Source organism: Hylobates moloch, unplaced genomic scaffold (genome assembly GCF_009828535.3).
Source record: "Hylobates moloch isolate HMO894 unplaced genomic scaffold, HMol_V3 SCAFFOLD_1, whole genome shotgun sequence".
Lineage (NCBI taxonomy): Eukaryota > Metazoa > Chordata > Mammalia > Primates > Hylobatidae > Hylobates > Hylobates moloch.
In genome coordinates this window covers 97,059,124-97,083,095 of record NW_026652276.1, presented here as the reverse complement: position 1 = coordinate 97,083,095, position 23,972 = coordinate 97,059,124, and the positions used below count along the sequence as shown (strand labels likewise).

At 42.7% G+C, this 23,972-nt stretch overlaps 1 protein-coding gene across 2 annotated transcripts in view; it reads right to left on the bottom strand.

Moving 5' to 3' along the window:
* The window catches only part of CYTH3 (cytohesin 3), a 108,449-nt gene that overhangs the window by 54,617 nt on the left and 29,860 nt on the right, over positions 1–23,972 (bottom strand). The gene's annotated exons all lie outside the window — the stretch shown is intronic.

Below are 23,972 nucleotides of genomic sequence, written 5' to 3'. Positions count from 1 at the left end.
AGGCATGGTGGCTCATGCCTGTAAACCCAACACTTTGGAAGGCCGAGGTGGGCAGATCACTTGAGCTCTGGAGTTCAAGTCCAGCCGGGCAACATGACAAAACCCCATCTCTATGAAAAATACAACAATTAGCTAGGTATGGTGGTGTGCACTTGTAGTTCCAGCTATTCAGGAGGCTGAGGCGGGAGGCTTGAGCAGGGGAGGTGGGAGGCTGCAGTGAGCCGAGATCATATCACTGCACTCCAGCCTGCGCAATAGAGCCAAATCCTGTCTCAAAAAGAAAAGAAAAAGCATCTTAGATGGAGATGATTATCCTGGATTATCCAGGGGATCTAAATGCAATAAAAAATGTCCATATAAGAAGAAAGCAGGGGAGATGTGACACAGAAGAAGGCAACGTGATGACTGAAGCAGGATGCTAGGCTGCTGGGTTTGAAGATAGAGAGAGGGGTCATGGACAAGGAAATGTAGCTCTAGATGCTGGGAAAGGGAAGAAAATGCATTCTCTCCTCCCGACGGAGCACGGCCCACTGGACACCTTTATTTTGGCCCAGTGAAGCTGATTTCAGACTTCTTACTTTTAGAACAGTACAAGAATAAATGTGTGTTATTTTAAGCCACAAAGTGTATGGTAACTTGTTACAACAGCCTCGGGAAATGAATACAGAACTAGGGTGCAGCTATAACAAATACCTAAAAATGTGGAACCAGCTTTCAAATTGTAAGGGACAGAGGCTGGAAGAATTTTGAAGATGACGATACAGAAAGCCTAGATTGCCTTAAACAGATTATAGAAATGTGGATGTTAAAAACTGTGCCACTTGCCAGGCACGGTGGCTCATGTCTGTAATCCTAGCACTTTAGGAGGCCGAGGCGGGCAGTTCACAAGGTCAGGATATCGAGACCATCCTGGCCAACATGGTGAAACTCCATCTCTACTAAAAATACAAAAATTAGCTGGGCGTAGTGGCGCACACCTGTATTCCCAGTACTTGGGAGGCTGAGGCAGAAGAATCGCTTCGACCCAGGAGGCGGAGGTTGCAGTGAGCCGAGATCGTGCTACTGCACTCCAGGCTGGCAACGGGGCGAGACTCTGTCACAAAAAAAAAAAAAAAAAGACTGCCACTGAGGACTCAGGAGAAGTGAGGAGCAGAGTAGAGAAAGTCTGTATCATCTTAGAGAATATCTATGTCTTCATAAGCACACTGTTGGTAGAAAAATGGACATTAAATGTACCGCTGGTAGGACTCAAAGAAATGAGCCACCTCTTTTTGGAAACTATTATATACTAGCAGAAAACATAGCTGAATTATCTCCTACAACTGTGTGAAAAGCAGAACGTGTAAGTGATGAACTTGGATATTTAATTGAGGCATTTTCCAGGCAGAGTGTTAAAGGTGCAACCTGGTTTCTTCTTGCTGCTTATAGTAAAATGCAAAAGAGAGAAATTAAGAGAAACTATTATGCAAAAAGGAACCAGGACTTAATTTGGGAAATTCTGAGCCTGCATGGATTGCAAAAGACAATAAAATTAGGAGATTCACTGGCAGGAAAAAGTGCTCTAAGGAAAGACAAGGGTGTGGCTGGCCAATGTTTTGCTAGTATGTTGGAAGAATTAAAAGGTCAGCGTATTCATTCACACAGAAAGCTCTTTGAAGAGATTTAAGCCTGTCACTCATGAATCCCCTCAACCCTCTCAGCAGAAGCCAAGAATAGAAACAGAACCGCACAGGTAAGATCTATGGAGGGCCCTCTTGTCCACTGTGAAATCCCTGTGAAATACAGAAGAGACCCACAAGGTTTTTGAGGATGTTATAAAAGTAGAAACTCCACCAGCTTGGAATGAAAAAGACTCATTCCTATCAAATTTCCAGTAAGTTTTTTTTTTTTTTTTTTAAGAGATAGCAAAGACTATTCTCAAATTTATAATGGCAAGTCAAAGGAATCAGAACAGCTGCAACAATTTTGAAAAAAGACAAACTGGAGGATTATTCTCCTCAATTTCAAGGCTTACATAACTATATTATCCAAGACTGTGGCGTTGGCAGAGGGATAGACACACAGATCACTGGAACAGAAGAGAGAACTCAGAAGAGCCCACACTCAGAGCCAAGTGACTGGGACTACAGGCATGTGCCCCCACACCCAGCTAATTTTTGTATTTTTTTGGTAGAGATGGGGTTTCACCATGTTGGTCAGGCTGGTCTCAAACTCCTGACCTGAAGTGATCTGCCCGCCTCGGCCTCCCAAAGTGCTGGGATTACAGGGGTAAGCCACCGCAGCTGGCCTAGCCAAGTGATTTTTGACAAAGGTGTAAAAGCGGTCCAATGGAGAAAGGATATTCTTTTCAATAAATGTTGCTGCAGCAATTGGCTATTCATAGGCAAAAGAATGAAACTTGACCTAAACCTCACATTTTATATAAAATTAACTCAAAGTAGACCATAAGTTTAAATGTAAAACTATAAAACTTTAGAAGAAAATATAAGAGAAAAATCTGAGAGCGAAGGCTTAGTAATGACTGAGAATCCACAGACATGACTGAGAATCCATAAAAGAAAAAAATCAATAAATTGGATATCAAAATTAAAAACGTTTGCTCTGCAAAGCATTAAAAAGGATGAAAAGAGAAGCTACAGAATGGGAGAAAGTCTCAAAAGATCCTGTCTCAAAAAAAAAAAAAAAAAAAACCAAAGGCTGGCAAAGATGTGGACAATTTGGATCTTTCATACATTGCTGGTGGGAACATAAAATGTCATAGCCCTCTGGAAAATAATTTGGCATTTTCTTATAAAACTAAACATACACGGCCGGGCGCGGTGGCTCACGCCTGTAATCCCAGCACTTTGGGAGGCCGAGGCAGGTGGATTGCCTGAACTCAGGAATTCGAGACCAGCCTGGGCAACACAGTGAAACCCCATCTCTACTAAAATACAAAAAATTAGCCAGGCATGGTGGCGGGCACCTGTAGTTCCAGCTACTCGGGAGGCAGTGGCAGGAGAATTGCTCGAACATGGGAGGCAGAGGTTGCAGTAGTCGAGATCGCGCCACTGCACTCCAGCCTAAGCGACAGAGAGAGACTCCTTCTCCAAAAAAAAACTAAACCTATACTTACCATGTGATCCAGCAATATCATCTGGGCATTTATTCCAGAGAAATTAAAATGTATGCCCACACAAAAACGTGAACATGAATGTTCACAGCAACTTTACTTGTAATATCCTAAGACTGGAAACAACCAAAGTTCTACAATAGGTGGATGGAGAAATAAACTGTGATACATCCATACCATGGAATATTATCTAGCAATAAAAATGAATGAACTATTGATACACACAACAGCCTGGTTGGATTGTAAGGGCATTAAGCTGAATTTTAAAAAACCCAGAAACAAGCCCAGTCTCAAAAGGTTACATATTATATAATTTGATGTATGTAACATTTCAAAATGATAACATCTCAGAGGTGGAAAATAGATTAGTCATTGTTTGGGGTTTAGGGTGGTTGAGGAGAAGACAACTGGGGTAGTAGGAGGGAGCCTGGGAACTTTGTGGTGATGGAACAGTTCTGTATCTTGATTGCAGCGGTGGCTACATCAATCTACGCATGGGTGATAAGATGACACAAAACTATACACACACCTCATACCAATGTCAGTTTCCTGATTTTGATACTATATTGCAGTTACATAAGATGTAACCAGCGTGAGGAAATGAGTGAAGGGCAAGTGGAACCTTTATGTACTGTTATCTTTGCAACTCTCTGTGAATCTACAAATTAGTTCAAAATGAAGTTAAAAAAAAAAAATTAGACCAGGCATGGTGGCTCACGCCTGTAACCTCAACACTCAGGGAGAGTGAGGTGGGAGGATGGCTCTACAAAAAATAAAAAGGAAATTAGCCAGACATAGTGAGGCATGTCTGTGGTCCCAGCTACTGGGAAGGCTGAAGTAGGAGGATCATTTGAAGCCTAGAATCCAAAGCTGCAATGAGCTGTGATGGTGCCACTGCAGTCCAGCATGGGTAACAGAGCAAGACGCTGTCAAAAAAACAAAGACAAAAAAAAAAACAAAAAACTAAAAAACAGTCTTTATATTGCATAAGGTAAGGAAAAACCAGGTGTTTCCTATACCCTCATGACCAGACAGAAGGACTTGCACATCTGACCTCCAGTCATACAGGTCCTGGCAGCCATTCCAGGGAAAAGCAGCAGGACAGAGCAGAGTATGTGACAAAGAGCTTTGGTCCCTCCTGCCAGGGTGCCCTTCACAGCCTCTGAGTGGGATGTGATCAAGGTGCTAATGAAAAAGCAGCCGGACTTCCAAAGGCAGAGATGTCAAGGGACATCACGGAAGGAAAATTAGGGCTTAGTCATTTTAAAAGGTGATACCAAATGAGCACCTGTCGATAATGCCTAACTCTGTCTCTGTTCCCAAGGCAAGTGCCTCGTGTTTCCCCCCATATCCCTGTCACAGTGATTGCACCTGCTGAAGAGAGGCGTCATTAACATTTTAACATACAGAGAAGAATCCCAGGCAAATGTTACTCTCAACTGCTAAGTCTTAAAACTGAACCAATTTTGACTGGGCGCCTGTAATTTTTGGCTCACGCCTATAATCCCAGCACTTGGGGAGGCCAAGATGGGTGGATCACGAGGTCAGGAGATCGAGACCATCCTGGTTAACACAGTGAAATCCCGTCTCTACTAAAAATACAAAAACATTAGCCGGGCGTGGTGACAGGCGCCTGTAGTCTCAGCTACTCAGGAGGCTGAGGCGGGAGAATGGTGTGAACCGGGGAGGCAGAGGTTGCAGTGAGCTGAGATGGCGCCACTGCACTCCAGCCTGGGCGACAGAGTAAGACTCCATTTCAAAAAAAAAAGAAAACCAAAAAAGCAAAAAAAAAAAACTGAACCAATTTTATATAACCATCATACATTATTATAAAGTGTTCCACATTTTCAGGTGACGGTTAACTGTTATTTGACAAAACAGTTAATATGACAAAAGAACATTTTAAAAGGCAGTTTCAAACAACACTCCAGTTGGCCTGCTCATAAAGACACATGCACACGTATGTTTATTGCGGCACTATTCACAATAGCAAAGAGTTGGAACCAACCCAAATGTCCAACAACAACAGACTGGATTAAGAAAATGTGGCACATATACACCATGCAATACTATGCAGCCATAAAAAATGATGAGTTCATGTCCTTTGTAGGGACATGGATGAAACTGGAAAACATCATTCTCAGTAAACCATCGCAAGGACAAAAAACCAAACACCGCATGTTCTCACTCATAGGTGGGAATTGAACAATGAGAACTCATGGACACAGGAAGGGGAACATCACACTCCAGGGACTGTTGTGGGGTGGGGGGAGGGGGGAGGGACAGCATTAGGAGATATACCTAATGCTAAATGACGAGTTAATGGGTGCAGCAAAACAACACGGCACATGGATACATATGTAACAAACCTGCACATTGTGCACATGTACCCTAAAACCTAAAGTATAATAATTAAAAAAACAGTCAATCAACAATTAATAAATGTAAAGTGAACGAAACACTTGCTGGCAGCCTTTACTGATAGGTAACTTTTTTCCTTCATTATTTGAAGCAAATAAAAATGAATAAGGATGTTTCACTTCTCCTCTTAAATCCAGATGCCGTATTTATGCCCAGATTAATTCTCCAGAATTGCAAGACAGATCATGTACCTAACTATAGCAGTCAAATCATCGAACCCTATGAATGATGCAAATACTGTCTTTTCTGCTTCCACATATATAATCCTCACTGATTCACAACTGTATCCTATTCACATATTTTTCCATTGCACAAAAAGCAAAAACATGTACTCACAGAGAAAAAGCAAATGAGAAGCTGGACTCAAACTCTTGGACTCAAGCGATCGTCCTGCCTCAGCCTCCTGAGTAGCTGGGACTACAGGTATCCACAATCATGGCTGGCTAATTCTGCTTCTTAAAGACAAAGATGACCTGAATGCTATTAAGAGGCTTGAGTCAGTAGGTATACATGGAATATGTACACATTCCCTGAAGCGCTATTAACAAAGTGTGACGCTGCTGCAAAAATAGGTTAAAAAAAAAAAAAGAGATCGATGGAACCGACTATAGAGGCTAAAAACAAAACCATATATTAAAAGTATTTAAAACAAGTCTCTTCAACCAATGGTGCTGGGACAACTGGATATCTGCATGCAAAAGAATGAGGGTCTAGACCCCTACCTTATGCCATATACAAAAATTAACTCAAAATGAGTGAATGACCTAGCATAAGAGCTAAAACTAGGATGGCTATACTTTAAAAAACATACAAGTGTTGGCAAGGATGTAGAGAAATTTGAACCATCATACATTGCTGGCATGAATGGAAAATGGTTCCATTTTGTCACTGTGGAATACAATTTAGTGGTTCCCCAGAAAATTAAATATAGAACCACTAGTAATTCTACTTCTACGTATATACCACAAGAGCTGAAAACAGGTATCCAAACAAGTATGTGTACACAAATGTTCATAGCAGCATGATTTACAATAGCCAAAAGGTAGAAACAAACCAAATGTCCATCAATGGATGAATGGATAACACTTGTAGTATTTCCTGACACTGGGATATTCAGGTAAGAAGAATAAACTACGGATATGTTATAACATACATGAAACCTGAAAACATTATGTGAAGTAAAGGAAGTCAGATGCAAAAGACCACATACTGCATGATTCTATTTATGTTAAATATCAGAAAGGGCAAATCTATAGAGACAGAAACCAGATTAGCCAGTGGCTGGCACTGGGGTAAGGACTGACTGCAAACAGGAGTGAGGGATCTGTTAGGGGTGATGAAATGTTCTAAAATTAGATCAGGTGATGGCTGTAATTCCAAAACAAATTATAAACAAATTATTAATCATTATTGAATAAAATGTCTATTATTAATAAAGCCTGAAATTAAGACAGTACGATATTATATATGTCATATTGTCCAAAGACATGTAAATATTTACTATCACATATCCAATGAATTGTGCATAGAAATTGTTCTGGATACAAAGGTCAAGGTATGGGATAAACTGTTAAGATAGAGCCTACATTATGATAAAGGAAAAAAAAAAATTTTTTTTTTTTTTTGAGACATAGTTTCACTCTTGTTGCCCACGCTGGAGTGCAATGGCACGATCTCGGCTCACTGCAACCTCTGCCTCCCGGGTTCAAGCGATTCACCTGCCTCAGCCTCCCAAGTAGCTGGGATTACAGGCATAAGCCACCATGCCAGGCTAATTTTTTGTGTTTAGTAGAGTCATGGTTTCTCCATGTTGGTCAGGCTGGTCTCGAACTCCCGACCTCAGGTGATCCACCCACCTTGGCCTCCCAAAGTGCTGGGATTACAGGTGTGAGCCACTGAGCATGGCCTGAAAATACACATTTTTTTTATTTTTTATTTATTTATTTATTTTTTTTTTTGAAATGGAGTTCCGCTCTTGTCGCCCAGGCTGGAGTGCAACAGTGCAATCTCAGCTCACTGCAACCTCCGCCTCCTGGGTTCAAGCAGTTCTCGGGCCTCAGGCTCCTGAGTAGCTGGGATTATAGGCATGTGCCACCACACCCAGCTAATGTTTGTATTTTTAGTAGAGAAGGGGTTTCACCATGTTGGCCAGACTGGTCTTGAACTCCTGACCTCAGGAGTTCAAGACCACAACGCCTCAGCCTCCCAAACTGCTGGAATTACAGGCGTGAGCCACCACACACAGCCTGAAATTTTTTTAAAAACAACAAAAAAAAATTTTGTCTTTAAACAAAGAGAACCCAATGTGAAACGTTCATCCCTAGGTGGCCCAGAACATAAACCCATGTCCCTAGCTTAGCAAACCCTACCTCAAGGAGGGTGTTTTTTAAAAAAATTAAAAAGCAATGTATCTGTGATTGACTTCCTTTTAAAACTGCAGGGCTCTGAGAGGTCTCCCTAAAGATCCAGATGTCCTCCCGTACACACACATCCACACCCACAAACAATATTCCCTGCAATGCTTTGATTAGAAAGCACTGGAGATACTTCCTCATTCCTTGCTGGGAAGCCTGAACCACATCTCTGTCTTCCACAGATTGGATACAGCTGTAGAACATCTGGCATTCCGTTTCCCATTCACAAACATCTAAAAGGTGGAACACTTGAGGAATTTAATGTTTAGATGAGGGTGGGGAGGTGGGAGAGCGCTATTTTAGGGCACGGCAGGCAAGCTGGAGTAGAATCCATCTGCTTTTTATCTCACAGTCCAGGAAAGAAGGTGAAGCTGGCAGTCTTGGCTGAAGCCCCAGTGAGGATTCTTCCAGCCACTCCATGGCTAATGCCCTGACTAACTTTTTAGTTAAGTTACTTCCCAACATTTCAACCCATGTTGTGAGGATTTGTATTCCCAACTCTTGACTCTCAGTCAGCATCTCAAAGTAAAGCAACACAACATCTTAAAGGTTGTAAGAACTTGAAGGTTCCTATGTAGCAGAACCTGAGCAAGGAAGGATGGCATTTTTAAAGTCCCAGAGACTGGTTTAAGAGGAAAGGGGGCCAGGCGCAGTGGCTCATGCCTGTAATCCCAGCACTTTGGGAGGCCGAGGCAGGTGGATCACAAGGTCAGGAGATCGAGACCATCCTGGCTAACATGGTGAAACCCCGTCTCTACTAAAAATACAAAAATTAGCCGGGCGTGGTGGCAGGCGCCTGTAGTCCCAGCTACTCGGGAGGCTGAGGCAGAAGAATGCTGTGAACCCGGGAGGTGGAGCTTGCAGTGAGCCAAGACTGAACCACTCAACTCCAGCCTGGGCGACAGAGCGAGACTCCGTCTTAAAAAAAAAAAAAAAAAGAGGAAAGGGCTGGCACGTGGTGTGCCTGCTCTCTTGACAAACCCATGAAATGACAGAAGAGGCTTTTTAAAGAATAAAAAATCACCAACAGCCCAGAGATGCTGAAATCGCTACAAAAAAAGAAAGCAGATAGGAACAGATTGATGGAAAAATTATATTCAAAGAAAAACACAGGCAGAAGATGGTTGTAAAGTTAGCATTTTGAAGGAATTTTAAGCCTCAAGTCAGTGGATATAATAAGTGCAAATGGTTTAAAAAAAAAAAGTCAAATAGTACTGAAAGGCTCATAATGAAAAACATGTTCATCTCAATAGATGGAAAAACAGCATTTGATAAAATTCAACAGCCCTTCCTGATCAAAAAAAAATCATTAAACGAAGAATAGAATATGTCTTAACCTAAGTGAAGGACATCTGGCAGAAACCTACATCAAGCATCAGACTTGGAAGCGTTCCCACTACAGACAGGATCAAAATGAGGATGCCACTATCAGGGCCCTTACTCTACATAAAAGGCTTCAGGCAGCTTTGCCAAGGCTGGAAAACCTGTGGTTGGGGCCCAAGTAAGCAAACCAAAGGGAAGCATTTACAACAACTATGTTTTCAATAATTACGAAGTTTGTATTCCTCCACCCAAACGGGTTGTCAAATTCTCTGTGCATGTTCCAAGCCAATACAATATCTCATAAACTTTACTGAAAATGTTCCTGAACATGATGGTTTCCCAAGCAGAGAATTCCACAGTGAATGTGAACAAGTAACCTTACTGGACCTCGGCTGAACCAGGGTATACAAGTGCTCACCTTCTGGAGAATGAGAACCTGATGTTTGCCTCAGGCCTGTGTTTAATTATGAAAATGTGGTAGGTGGGCTAGATTTCAATAACAACCAGATAATTGCTAGGGTTCATTCTGACTCATTCTCCTATTTAAAAAGTATTTAATAATGAATGTGGAAATTTGAAGCTTTCCTTTATTTTATGTTCTTATTTAAGTATTTAACTCTGCTAACCCAAGGCTCACTAAAGAATGGTCAAAGAAATTATTTTCTTGATTCTCTATTCCCTTTCATTACCTCCAGCCATTTCTAGTCACCTTTTTTCCAGTTTCAAAGAGGCAAGTTAAAGAGAATGATCATATAAGTACAGCACATTCATAATAGAAAATCAGGTGTCCCTGGCTTAGAGGGACCTTTTCCATTTTTTATATACATTTGCCTTAAAGCTTATGCTTTTCCATGTACATGGGACAGAACAACATATGTAACATGCCCTCTGGCCAGGGCCCTGTTCAAAATACTCAGCTCCAAATATGGAGTCTTCTAGGGGGAGGGGAGGGGTTGGAAAGAAGTCTTTGTGAGAAAAGAATCAAGTTCTCAAGTTGTGTGGGAGGGTAGGATTCAGGGGTCAGGCCACACTGAGAGATCCAGGCTGCAAGCAAAGAAACTCCCTCCAAATGACCTTAAAAATAAAAAATGAAAAGTTTTAACACAAGTAGAGGAAGCAAAAGAACTTCTTATCTGCATCCAAACCATGCTCAACTTTAACATTTTGCTTCTGGAAATCCGGGCTGCCTCCCGCTCTGAGCAGGGTCCTCCCACACATTCTATCAACCCCTCCTACAGACCAGATCCACAAAAGGATTCCCTCACACTCAAGAACACGGCTGTGTTTTTAAAAATGTAAAATCCGCCCCTTTTTAAATAGATTTCTTCCTTCCACTTAATCTTATCTTCTTTTCCTTAATTCCTCTGGTGGGAAAAATATCTAATTTTGTTAGACATTTTTATTGGTAATTGGTGAGTTATTGAGGATGCAGTGACAAGGAAAACATAAGGCACTGTGCAATCGCTGTCCGAGCCCCTTTATTCTGAAGGCTCCTAGGGCACATACAAACAGGATACAGAGAGCCACTGTGTAGACAGATGAAAATAACCACACGCCCTCTGAGCAGAGGGAACAGATGTTTAACAGCTGTCTAGCAACAGAATAAAACAGTGGAACAGAAGTAAAACCTGAATTAGCCAAATACAGTGTAGAGGACCTAAAGAGGAACTATGTCGTTATCAAAGTTGGCCAGAATGCCAGCCTCCCCTTACTTACTTGCTTCTCCTCATCTGCTACTCCTCTATAGCCAAAGAAAGAAAAACAATTAACACCTAATTTTACATATGTCTAAATAATGACAAAACATTTGTTTCTAGTTTTAAAATAGTCTCTTTAAACTTATAAAGAAATTACACCTCACTGCTATCAGGTGTGCTCATTTTCCTATGAGACACGCGGAATGAAGAAAGCGTGCTTGCTGCGGCAGACTCCAGGAACAAGCAACAGTGGTCCACCGCTCAACTGCACCCTTATAAGCCTGTGCAAGTTATCTAATCTGCTTAAGCCTCAGTTTTCCCAGCTGGCGAGTAGGGCTCATAGAACACACCTCAGGGCTGGGCGCAGTGGTTCACGCCTGTAATCCCAGCACTTTGGGAGGCCGAGGTGGGTGGATCACCTGAGGTCAGGAGCTCAAGATCAGCCTGGCCAACATGGTGAAACCCCATCTCTACTAAAAAAAAAAAAAAAAATTAGCCGGGCATGGTGGGAGGTGCCTGTCATCCCAGCTACTCAGGAAGCTGAGGCAGGAGAGACACTTGAACCCGGGAGGCGGAGTTTGCCGTGAGCTGAGATCATACCACTGCACTCCAGCCTGGGCAACAGAAAGAGACTCTGTCTCAAAAGAAAAAAAAGAAAAAAAAGGAATTATCTATCTCAGGCTGGGCTGGGAGGTTCATGCCTGTAATCTCAACACTTTGGGAAGCCAAGGTGAGTGATCGCTTGAGGTCAGGAGTTCGAGACCAGTCTAGCCAACATGGTGAAACCCTATCTCCACTAAAAATACAAAGTCAGCCGGGTGTGGTGGTGCACACCTGTAATCCCAGCTACTCAGGAGGCTGAGGTAGGAGAATCGCTTGATCCTGGGAGGTGGAGGTTGCAATTAGCCAGAGATTATGCCAATGCACTCCAGCCTGAGTGAAAGAGTGAGACTACATGTCAAAAATAAATAAAAATAAACATAAAATAAAAAGGAACCCATCTCAACTCGAGGATGGTTGTGAGACCACCAAACTCAGTCCAAATGGAAAGTGATGCATGTGACCATTATTATTCTTGCTATTATTGTTCTGATTATATTAACTACCACTAACATCGGTGCCTCAGCTGGAAACTTACAAGGAGTATATCTCCATAAAGCAGAGTCTCAGGCACCTGAAGTTAAAATACCTATTCCCGTTCTACCGCAGGGAAAAGGGCACTTGAGCTGCATGGAATAACTAATGCAAATCCCAAAGAGACAAAACTAGTCAAAAATAAAAACCTGGAATCCTAATTATCATTCTTCTTACTCTATTAGCCACCAGACTTAAAATTCTGTGTCTTAGGGGACTGAAATTACAACAGGAAGAATAATCATCACAGTGGGGTTTACATGGTGAAAAACACGGAAGAGACCTAAGCATCCACAATACTGGACACAGCAAGTTTCATGCCATGGATCCAATGCAGCCACATAATGACAATGTAAACCTTTACTACAAGAAAACAAGTCTACAACATAGTAGTAAATGAAAAAAAACAGGTACAACACTCTAAGTACATAAAATTCCTATTTTGAAAAAAGTTATACAAACCAAAAGGTTGATAATCGTAGGATTATAGGTAATGTTTATTTTCTTCTTTGTAATTTTCTATAATTTTTTTAGGAGCCTGTACTTTTACAATCTCAGGAAAAAAGTCAATAAGGCCACTTTCATCTTGAAATCAGTGATTTTGTGGCTCCACACAGAGCTGTTCTCAGACTTCCCACTGTGCCTTCACTTTCCCCATAGTCACCCCAGCCACACGGCTCCCTGAGTTACCCAGGCCTGTCCCCCTCTCACCTGTACTAACCCACGCCTTAGACTTCATCAAACACTACTGCCTCTCTGCTCTCTCCAGACAACTGTCTACAGTCAGATGATGCATGAGTGGGGACGGGCAGAGGGCTTCTGCCCTCCCCACGCTTTCTGTTCAGTTAGTAGGGAACGCAGCACTTAACACTCAAATGTATTATTTCAAAACACTGATAAACTCTACGAGAGAAAAGAGAAAAGGGACTTGGAGGAGGAGGAGGAGCTGGCCAGACCAAGAGTGGGGACTGGAAGAAGAGCCTCCTGGGCAAAGGAAACAGTGAGCACCCAGACTCCAAAGAGCCCTGCAAGAGGGCAGAACCTGCTCACAGCTCAGGTGACGTCAAGACAGTGTCTCAGTCTTCGCAGGGTGGTGAGGCCAGGGTGTATCCCAGGGAGCCTCACCCAGCGGTGCTCATCTCCAGGACTGCTTTACATGCCAGGAATGGATCCACCTCTCAGGTACACACACACATTTAGCACACTGGAGAAATGTATGTATCAAACCAGTGTGCCCATGTATAAATTAACAATAAGAAATAACAACTACCAAACAAATATGAGTCTTTGGCCATACAGCTTACTGCATTCTCTCAATGCTGACTGATTAATTCATAGAAACAAATAAAAACTTATCACAGGTAAGAGAATCCTAGATATTAAAACGATTATTATCTCCCAAGTGGGGGATCCCATTTATAATTGGAAAACTGTCATGTGAGCACATGATCAAACCAAAGGGCAGGAGCTCAAATAATGGTTTAAAGGCATCGGGACCTAGGCCTCAGGCACCCTGCTAACACCACCTGAATCTTCACTGTCAGAACAGGCTCTCCAACGAGCCTGATCTCCACAGAAATTATTCTCTGGCCATAACCTGCAACAATCTACCTGTTCTGCTTTCTTGCCCCCATTTGCAACTGAGTTTTAAACTTGCCTCTTTTCCTGATCCCTCTGCACCCTCAAGACTTTGCTTCCCTCGCAGTTCAGCACCAAGATGCACCTTTTTTCCAATGGCTGTCTTACCTTTTACCCTTCCACTAGACCCACTGCCAATCCCCAATCCTTGATAAACATAACCACCCTTAAACTCATTCCAGACATATGCACAATTCTGGTTACTGAAACAAACCAGCAGGCTAATTGGTTCTCCAATCTTGGGAGTACCACAGCCAGACTCAAGGAGGCCTTAAGAGTTACAGCTACAAGAAGCACCCAGGGACACACTCTTAGATTCAGCAAGCTCTGAGTCTGACTGCTGGCCTTGGGGATGCTCTATCTGGCACTCCCACTTCCTATTCTCCATTTATTCTTCTCCCAACTGCTATTCCCCTGCTCCTTCTAAGGCTATCGTGACAGGTGGACCACATGGCCAGTACTGATGGACCACTTGCCATCACAGAAGCAAAAGAGCCAGGTCCTGGTTCTCCCTGCAGCCTCCTGTTGTGAACCTGGCCAATCACAGAAGCCCGAACTTCTGCCCAGGGCTCAGACCAAAAAGAGTGTGACAAGAAACAGACAATTTGGAAATCATTTTGCCAGTGCCAGCAACAGCCAGGACTGTAGCAGTGGTGGCTGCAGCAGCAGCCACTGGGCAACCTCAGCCAGACTGTGTGGTCTTGGCTGCGGCTATAGTTCTGACTGTCCCGCTTCCCTCGTCTATGGTCAGTTTTCTGGGCGTGGCTCTCTGTACTTCCTGTAGGTTCTGTAACTTCCCCCACACCCTTCCAATGATTTCCTTATACACTTAAATTAGCCAGAGTCATTTTCTGTGATTTGCAACTAGGAGCCCTGACTGTACATCCACTTCGGGTGCCAGCCTCTTAGCCATGGTATTTGGCACTCCTGACCCCCACCTCCTACCTCCCTGCAGCCCTCTGCCCCTTGGCTCAGTTGAAACCACTCTACCACTTCTACTCTCTTACTTCTACAGTCCATTCTCTCTCAGCCTCCTGGTATCACAGGATTCCTCTTTCTTCCCAAGCTCCTTAACTACTGCAGCTCCCCAGGCTGCATTCCAGTTGTCTACCTTCCTCATTTTAAATGTTCTCTGAAGTTGCTTTCTCAACTTCAATGATCACCTAGGTTTTCAGCACACCAGTATACTCAATGCCAGCGAGACATCTCCAATAGGACTGCAGATACAGACATCTCCAATAGGACTGCAGTGTGTCCAAAAAGGAATTAATTACCTCATCCTCTACACAGTTTCTCCTACTCCATGCCTTCAAGTCTTTACTATCAAGTTAGACAAGCTTTAGCTTTGACCCATATCTAAGAGGTCACCAAATCCTGCCAATTCTACCTTCGTAACTAGTTTTTGTTTTGTTTAAAACAGTAAATGACTTTGGGAGGCCGAGGAGGGCGGATCACGAGGTTGAGAAGATCGAGATCATCCTGGCTAACACAATGAAACCCCATTTCTACTAAAACTACAAAAAATTAGCTGGGTGTGGTGGTGGGCACCTATAGTCCCAGCTACTCGAGAGGCTGAGGCAGGAGAATCACTTGAACCCAGGAGGCGGAGGTTGCAGTGAGCCGAGATCACACCACTGCACTCCAGCCTGGGTGACTGAGATGGGGGCGAGACTCCATCTCAAAAAAAAAAAAGAAAAAAAAAAATCAGTAAATGTGTCTCCTCATCTCAGTCCCAGCGTCTACCCTGTTTCAGGGCCTTATCGCCAGTCCCATCTTTCTGTCTTGGTCAGTTTGGACTGCTGTAACAAAATGCGAAAGACTGGGTGGCTTGTAAACAGAAATCTATTTCTTACAAGTTCTGGAGGGTGGGGAGTCCAACATCAAGGTGCCGGCAGATTCAGTGTGTGGTGAGGGCTGCTCTCTGGTTCTTGCACAGCTGCCTTTTCTCTGTGTCCTCACTTGGTGGAAGGGGCAAGGCAGCTGTCTGGGGCCTCTTGTACAAGGATCTCATTCATGAGCTAATCACCTACAAAGGCCCCACCTCCTAGTACCATCACCTCAGGGCTAGGATTTTAACAGGAGTTTTGGGGTACATTAGCATTCAGTCCATTACGACATCATATCATTATCTTTCTAAATCGCAGAGCTGATCAACTATCCAGTAACCTTTATCAAGTGCAGCAGGAGCCTTGTGAGGGGCACCTTCCCATGTGTTAGAGGCCACTGGAGATCCCTGTTAACAAGGGAGAGTTCTGGAGTGGCCCTCTCTTAGTTATCCAAAGATCAGTGAAGGAGGCACCCACTGCCCTGGAAAAAGAAGAGAAGTATCTTCTGGGTTCTGGCCAAGCATTGCCTTCCCGAGAAATCAAAACTCACTGGCTAATTCTGCATCTGAGCCACAGAGCCTATTGGAGGAAAAGGAAAGACCCTCATTCCTTCCCATTAGAAGTTCAAAAGGAACATGATTTACTGATATCCCCAACTGAGGTCTGCTGCAGGCAAGGACATCAAAAGCCCCATAGAGGAAGTCACCATGGGAGGGTGACTCAGGCTCAACACCAAGGCCTGGATGCTCATGAAGAGGGCTGGTCTCAGGACATCCCACACCTGTGACTGGAAGCCCCTGGGGACCCGGTGACCTGTAGAGCAGCTGTACTTAGGGAACAAGAACTGGGTGCACGAGTGCAAACTGAAAGAGCTATGGCTCTAGGGCCCTCCAGCTCTCCCACCACATGGCGGGACTAACCCCTTTGAACATGATGAACCCTTGGGGTTCTACAGGACAATTCTCCGTCAAGAAAAGCCGCCCTGAAGGAGACACTGGACTTCCTGCTAATCGGTAATAAGAGAGCTTGAGTAATTTGTTGAAAATAATAATAAGAATATGAGACGTGGCCCAAATTGGTAAAGAAGGTCATTCAGTTACCAATGGTTCTTCCCCAGCTACTCAGCAAAAGAATGAGAGCCTCTGATCCCTCACTTAAGTGCCTTGCATCTGGTCCTAAATGATGTTCCCAATTTCATATCCCACCAAACCCTTAGTCACACCCACCACTCATTCCCCAAGAACATCATGCTCCTTTGCTGTGCACATGTGTATTTCCTCCTCACAGAATGCCTGTCACTTATCCTTTAAGGCTCGATGACCACCTTTCCCAGCACCTGCCCTGATCCCTGCAGTCAGAACTGCTTAGTGGGCCAGGCGTGGTGGCTCACGCCTGTAATCTCAGCACTTTGGGAGGCCAAGACGAGCACCTCATTTGAGGTCAGGAGTTCAAGACCAGCCTAGCCAACACGGTGAAACTCCGTCTCTACTAAAAATACAAAAAATTAGCTGGGTGTGGTGGCACACGCCTGTAATCCCAGTTACTCAGGAGGCTGAGGCAAGAGAATCGCTTGAACCTGGCTGAGGTTGCAGTCAGCAAAGATTGCGCCGCTGCACTCCAACCTGGGGGACAGAGTGAGACCCTATCTCAAACAAACAAACAAACAAACAAAAAAACTGCTTAGTGCTTGCTAGATCATGCACCACATCTCAGCCAGTTATTTCCACAGCATCCTCATGAAGCTCCCTAAGAGCGGCCCCTAGGTCTTGCCTAACTCCGTACTTCTCAGAAACCTACCACGGGTTCTTTCTAATACACGGGAGTCATTAGATACTACACTGAAATAAAAAATACAACATGCCACATGTGAGTAAAGCAATACAACAGCTGGCAGTATCTTGCTGCTCATTTACAGTTTTTTCTAGTCTGGAAATCAAGCAAATTATAAAGCCATTAGAGATAGAAATCCCATTCAAATGTGGAGTTTACTATTCTCTTCCCACAACTCTATACTACCAAAAGTCTCCCACTATAAAAACAAAACAAAACCACAAGTAAGTTGAATCAGTACAGGTCAGTAGCTCCAATATATTGCTGTAGAGAAATTATTTTGAAATGTTTATATTCACATTTCTTCATCTAGGATTGGCTATTGCTTAAAAATCAAACCAGCCTAGCCAATTCAGGAAGTCACACATGCATATCCCCTCCAACAACTAAGAGCTTCAGCAAACCTGACTACCTGATACTTAACTACTCTAGGATTACATCCGAAAGTGTGAAGACAGCTGCAGAATCTTAAACTGTATCATGCAGACACAGACAAGGGTTTTAGAAATGTTAATATATGGAATATATTAACAGCAAATAACTCCCCCTCCCTTTTTTTTTTTTTTTTTTTTTTGAGACAGAGTCTTGCTTTGTCGCCCAGGCTGGAGTACAGTGGCACAATCTCGGTTCACTGCAGCTTTGACCTTCTGGGCTCAAACAGTCCTCCCACCTCAGCCTTCTGAGTAGCTGGGACTACAGGCGCTCACTATGCCTGACTTTTTTTTTTTTTACTTTTTGTGCAGACAGGGTCTTGCTATGTTGCCCAGGCTGGTCTTGAACTCCTGGGCTCAAGGAATCCTCCCAACTTGGCCTCCAAAAGCACTGGGATTACAGGTATAAGCCATCGCGCCTGGCCTGCAAATAACTATTTCTTATGATTAAGTCCACCACCCCTCTTTTATTGTTGTTGTTTTTGTTTTTTAGGCAAATTCTTGCTCTGTCATTCAGGCTGGAGTATAGTGGCATGATCTCAGCTCACTGAAACCTCCACCTTCTGGGTTCAAGCAATTCTCCTCCTGCCTCGGCCTCCTGAGTAACTGGGATTACAGGCGCATGCCACCACGCCCAGCTAATTTTTTGTATTTTTAGTAGAGATGGAGTTTCACCATGTTGGCTAGGCTGGTCTTGAACTCCTGACCTCAAGTGATCCACCCGCCTCGGTCTCCCAAACTGCTGTGATTACAGGCGTGAGCCACTGCGCCCAGCCAAGTCTCCATTTTTCTGACAGTGTACCTGTTACACATGAAGTAGTGTTTCAAAGAGATTTTCAAAATTTACAAATTTCCCAATTAATGTTCTACAAAGACTCTCATGGTCAATAGGCCTATATCAGCTTCTGAGTTTTGGTGAAATGCATTTCTTTTCACAACGGCTCACAGAAGGCTCATGTCAAAGCAGAGGAGTACTTGCTGGAGAAGCAGCTCAGAGAAGTCCTGATCAAAGGAGACATCACTTAGAACTAGAGCAGCTCCTGCCATCAACACCTCAGCAGGCGTTGCTTCAGCTCTCCCAGAGCGAGTTCTACACAAACTGTCTTCTCAATCCACTTTTAGACTAGAACTGTTGGTCTGATAGGGACTGGAGTACAAGTGCAACAACACTGCCGCAGGGAACAGTTGCCTGGGGAACAGTCTGAGCTATGTTAGTTTTCAGAGGACAGCTCACATCCCACTGATAAATGGCTGAGAAAATAAATCTACTACACTGACGAAATTAGTTACAAAGAAGGAAGCACCCACCTTTTCCCATCCTACTCTCTGATTTCTATTAAAAAAACACACATGTGGCCCAGTGTAGTGGCTCACACCTGTAATCCCAGCACTTTGGGAGGCCAAGGCAGGCAGATCTCGGGGTCAGGAGTTTGAGACCAGCCTGACCAACATGGTGAAACCCTGTCTCTACGAAAAATACAAAAATTAGCCAGGCATGGTGACACGCGCCTGTTATCTCAGCTACTCAGGAGGCTGAGGCAGGAGAATCACTTGAACCTGGGCGGGGGACGGAAGGTTGCAGTGAGCCCAGATGGCGCCACTGCACTCCAGCCTGGGCGACAGAGCAAGACTCTATCTAAAAAATAACAACAAAAAAAACCACCCATGTGATGTTTATTTCCAAAAGTATTATTGCCAATTAGAAGGTTCCACGTATATGTCCAAGCAATACACAGGAACTTGACTACTACTTATAAATGTATGTTTACTCTCTTCCTGTAAGTCTCAAAAGTCAGCCAACTTCCAAGGATAGCAGGAGTGGCAAACCCAAGGCTGAGGAACACCTGTGCAAGTATCACCCTATCATGCTAGAATCTGGCCTGCAAATCAGTTTGGCTGAGATGTTATGCAATGAGCATAGAGTCAGCTATAGGTAAAGACACCAGGGTCCCCACTCATTATAACATTCTAATTTATAGAAGAAAATACATTTTAAGTATCCTAGACAATCTTTATACTTCATCAAGTCTCCTTAGAGGTTATTATTGCAATCCAGGAAAATGACCACAGAATCTACTCCAACCAGAACATGAATGAACTATTAATATTTTAAGAGTTAGATGTGTTCTTTTGAATTGCTTTTTAAATTCACTTCAATATATTTTTTTAAATTGTGAATCTTAGTATATACTTAATTCATTCATTTATAATCAAAAGAAACAACCTTGAAGCACAATTCCTCCCTACAGGTTTAAACAATTTCTACTAAAGGAAATTATTTACTCCTCCTCTAAAAAGAACAAAAGGACAGAGAAATAAGTATTGAAAGATTAAAGAAATGATGGCTAACAAACAAGATGAAGTTCAATAAAGACTAATGAAAGTACTATGCTTAGTAAAGTATACCTAGCAGTATGCTTAGTAAATACATTATAGATAATGTCAATAACCTATACAAACAGGTAGGCATATTGAGAAAGCAAAAGTAAACTTAAAAAGAAAGTCCTTCAGTGAAACTGTTCTGGATGATACTATAACGGTGGGTACTCATCATTACATTACTAAACATTTGCCCAAACCTATAGAATGTACCATAATCAAAAATGAACCCTAATGAAAACTCCAAGTGACAATGACATGTCAATGTAGGTTCATCAACTATAACAAATGGACCACTGTGGTGAAGGGTGTCGATAGCTGGGGAAGGCTGTGTGCATGTATCAGGGGGCAGGGAGTATATGGGAGCTCTTTATTTTCTGCTCAATCTTGCTGTGAACCTAAACCTGCTCCAGAAATAAAGTCTATTTAAAAGTGGAAAAGATTGGAAATCAGAACTCCAGGTTAAAAAAAAAAAAAAAAAAAGCCAAGCACAGTGGTTAGCACCTGTAATTCCAGCACTTTGGGAGGCCAAGACATGCTGATTGCTTGAGGCCAGGAGTTCAAGACCAGCCTGGCCAACATGGCAAAACCCCATCTCTACAAAAAAATACAAAAATTAGCCAATGATGGTGGTACATGCCTGTAGTCCCAGCCACTTGGGAGGCTGAGGTGGGAGGATCACTTGAGCCAGGAGTTGGAGGCTGCAGTGAGGCGATGATCGCACCACTGTACTCCAGCCTGGGCAACAGGGCAACCTTTATACTTCATCAAGACAACCTTTATATTTGTTGAGAAGGGAGGGGAGGGGAGAGAAGAGGGGAAGGGAAGAGAGAAAGAGAAAAGAAGACGCAGCCCTTCCTTCCCAGTCTCTGCCCACCACTGCCCCGTCTCCATCCCCAGCTCTGACCTCTCCCCTTTAGCCAACACATAAGTTCCCAGTGTTTCAACCACCATCTTTAAGTTAATGACTTCCAGAGTTGATGTCTAGCCCTATTATCTCTCCTAAATTCCAAACCTACATCTCCACATGGAGGGTCCAAGTGAACATTTTCAAAACAGAATGCATTGGCCAATGCAACTGGACAAGAGACTAAAATCAGAAGAAAAATTAGAAAAGAGGAGATAAAACCATCACTTGCCAAAGAAATGACTGTGTAAGTGGAAAAATCCAAGAGAAGCAAATGAAAAACTACGTTTCTAAAAACAGTAAGATAATTTGCTAAGCAAATGAGATATAAAATTAATATACAGAAATCAATAGCTTTCATAAATTCAAGTAACTAGTTAGACAATAAAGTGGAAAAGAATACTTCATTTATGACAGCAATAAAATACCAAATATCCACAAATAAATTTAATAATAAATGTATAAAACATATATAAGTAGAAGGAAAACTAACACACTTGAATGATAACAGACTTAAACAAATAAGAAGGCATATCATGTTCTTGGAAAGAAAACTGCAATGTCATAAAGATACACTTTCTAATTTATAAATTTAATGTAATCAGAAACTGCAACATCATAAAGATACATTTTCTAAGTTAATTTATATATTTAATGCAATCAGAATGAAATCAGAGGCTGGCTGCAGTGGCTCACGCCTATAATCCCAGCACTTTGGGAGGCCAAGGCAGGTGGATCGCGTGAGGTCAGGAGTTCGAGACCAGCCTGGCCAACATAGTGAAACCCCATCTCTACTAAAAACACAAAAATGAGCCAGGTGTGGTGGCAGGCACCTGTAATTCCAGCTACTCAGAAGGCTGAGGCAGGAGAATTGCTTCAGCCTGGGATGCGGAAGTTGCAGTGAGATGAGATCGTGCCATTGTACTCCAGGCCTGGGAGACAGAGTGACACTCCATCAAAAAAAAAAAAAAAAAAAAAAAAAGAATGAGATCAGAAGCTGTTTCTTTTCTGTTGATGAACAGATTCTAAAGATCACAAAGAAAAACAAGCAAGCAAGAATAACCAGGAAAACTCTGAAAATAAAGAAAAATGAGGTGGGGAGGGGAGGAGATTAACCCTAACTGATACTAAAATATCATGGTCTCAATAAGTAAACCCATGTCATACTGGCATCTGAATAGACAGAATGGAACAGAATAGTAAATCCAGAAAGACTCAGATGGTAATTCAGTACATGATAAAAGTGGCGTAAAGATGAACTTTTTAATAACTGGTGTTGGGACAATGCAGACTTTTGGGGAAAGTTGAAGCTGTATCTATACCTCATGCCATACACCAGAATAAACTCCAAACAATTCAAAGATTTAAATGTAGAACATGAACACAGAAGTACAGGAAGAAAACAGATAACATAGGCAAATTCTTTTATAATCTTGGAATGGCCTTCCATTCTAAGTGTGACTCATAATTTAGGTGTGAAAAAAGAAAAAAAGGAGGCCAGGCGCAGTGGCTCACGCCTGTAATCCCAGCACTTTGGAAGGCCAAGGTGGGCGGATCACGAGGTCAGAAGTTCAAGACTAGCCTGCCCAACATGGTGAAACCCCGTCTCTACTAAAAAAAAAAAATACAAAAATTAGTTGGGTGTGGTGGCATGTGCCTGTAATCCCAGTGACTCAGGAGGCTGAGGCAGGAGAATCGCTTGAACCTGGGAGGCGGAGGTTGCAGTGAGCCGAGATTGTGCCACTGCACTCCAGCCTGGGTGACAGAGTGAAACTCATCTCAAAAAAAAAAGAAATACATTTGGTTGCATTAAACACACACACGATCTTCTGCATGACAAAAACAAAACTTAAAACCCAAGTAAACCCGAAGAGTCAAAAGAGAAATGGTGAATTGGGAGATAACATTTGCAATCCATGGGAACTAATTCCCCTACTATGCAAAGACCTTCGAGAATTTGAAAAAGACTAACAACCCAACAGATAAATGGGCATATAACCAGAGAAGAGCAAATGCAAACTAAACGGAAATACCATTTCTGACCCATCAGACTGGCAAAAATCCTTAAGTTTGACAGACTACCTGTTGACAAAACTGTGGGGAATCAGGCAATCTCATACACTGTTGATGGGTGGAAAAAATAGTGAGTATGGAGGGAAGTCTGATAACGTCTAACAACATTTTAAACACATTTTCCTTTTAGCATAAGAATCCCACTTCTGAAAATTTCTCTCTCAGATAAATGTGTAAAAAATGGCATCTTCACATTATCTACAACATAATAGCGAAAGATTAGAAACAATCCAAATGCCCATCAATAAGGTACTGGATAAATAAACCGATCCATTAGCACAATGGAATACTATAGAGCTGTTTAAAAAAAGTGGTGGGGTTGCAGTGGGGAGGGAAAGAAAGGGCTAGAACAAGGCCTAGAGTGCAGGAAAAGCTCAATTATGACAGCTATTAGTTTAAAAAAAATAAGGTGCGAAAGGGCTCTGTGTAGCGAAATGATCTCCAGATATTACATGAAAAAGGTGAGGTGTAACAGAAGGCAGTGATAAGAATTTACATTTTTATTATAATTGCATAAACAAACATTGAAAGCATAAAGAAGAAACTAATAATTATTTCTAAGAGGTAGGACGGGACAGAATAGGCTCATTCATGCTTGCATATACCACTGTAACACAATGAACACACCTTTACACAAAGGAAGGGAATAGGGCACAGGGGTTTTTTGTTTGTTTGTTTTTTGAGATGGAGTCTCGCTCTGTCGCCCAGGCTGGAGTGCAGTGGTACAATCTCGGCTCACTGCAAGCTCCACCTCCCGGGTTCACACCATTCTCCTGTCTCAGCCTCC